This window comes from Seriola lalandi, unplaced genomic scaffold, assembly GCF_002814215.2.
Source record: "Seriola lalandi dorsalis isolate HSWRI2012SDOR001 ecotype SW California unplaced genomic scaffold, Sedor1 jcf7180002054585, whole genome shotgun sequence".
Lineage (NCBI taxonomy): Eukaryota > Metazoa > Chordata > Actinopteri > Carangiformes > Carangidae > Seriola > Seriola lalandi.
Window position 1 is genome coordinate 2,336,888 of NW_019525138.1, and position 1,029 is coordinate 2,337,916.

Here is a 1,029-nt window from a genome sequence, read left to right on the forward strand (position 1 = left end):
AAGCCAACGAAGAGCTGGTGATGTTGTGTGTGTATTCAAAGCCTGATGTTATTCCTATGTGCCAAAGAGCTAGAAAAACCGTTATTGTCCAGAAACAATTAAAAAGCCATACTGCTGGACTGGGAGACATGCTCCTTCACCACCATGAACACACACACTTCTGTTTATTCAAATGTGGATTAATCCGCTGTTGAAAATAGTGCCTAAAAATACAATATTTCCTCCTGTTTCAGTGGTTTTCAGTGGCTCAAGATTTATGTCATCAGTACAAACCAGTGGGATTCAGATTAGACAGACAGACGAGGAGGTCAGAAGCTTTGACATATCAAATGATATTCCCATCATGCTCAGCTGTACTGTGTGTTGAGTGGCAAATGTTAGCATGCTAGCACGCTAAATTAAGATGGTGACCACGATTAACATTAAACCCGCTAAACATCAACATGTGAGCGTTGTTGTTGTAACTATGCAGATAGCAAAATAAATCCGGCCCAGTTTACAGCTGGGTCCACGGCCCAAGTCTGGCCCATATACAGCCCACACGATTGTCAGATTCTACTTCCACATCTGGACCAATTCTGGCACACACACAGAAACTCTTCTGGTTGTCTGCCAATTAGAATAGCTACCCGTCCCGTATAATATGTGGGTTGCCCTGTATTTGAAAATAAAATGCTTTGCTTGTCCTGTATTTTCATACAAGTCATGTCCTCAATGTGCTGTGAATAATGTCATGTCACAATTTCATGTAGATCCAAACCAGTTACAGCCTACAGGTGGACTAGACAAGTTTATCAATGAGCAGTAACTGACGAGCTCTGTCTGCTGTGAAGAACTGAAGTCCAACCTGTGGTGCGGATACCGGAGGAAAAAACAGCTGGAATATGCCCATATTCCATATTCCATGGTGGTATATGGGCCAGACTCGGGCCAAGGACAAAGGGAAACTCAGTTTAGATGTGTGTGTTATTTTATGTTTATGGTATAAATCAGCTAAAAGTGTCAGTGGGTGCTCTGGTGGCCTCGGGG

General features: G+C 42.9%; 1 protein-coding gene across 1 annotated transcript in view; it reads left to right on the forward strand.

Annotated features, from left to right (window-relative positions):
- The window catches only part of myo15b (myosin XVB), a 48,468-nt gene that overhangs the window by 17,301 nt on the left and 30,138 nt on the right, over window positions 1-1,029 (forward strand). The gene's annotated exons all lie outside the window — the stretch shown is intronic.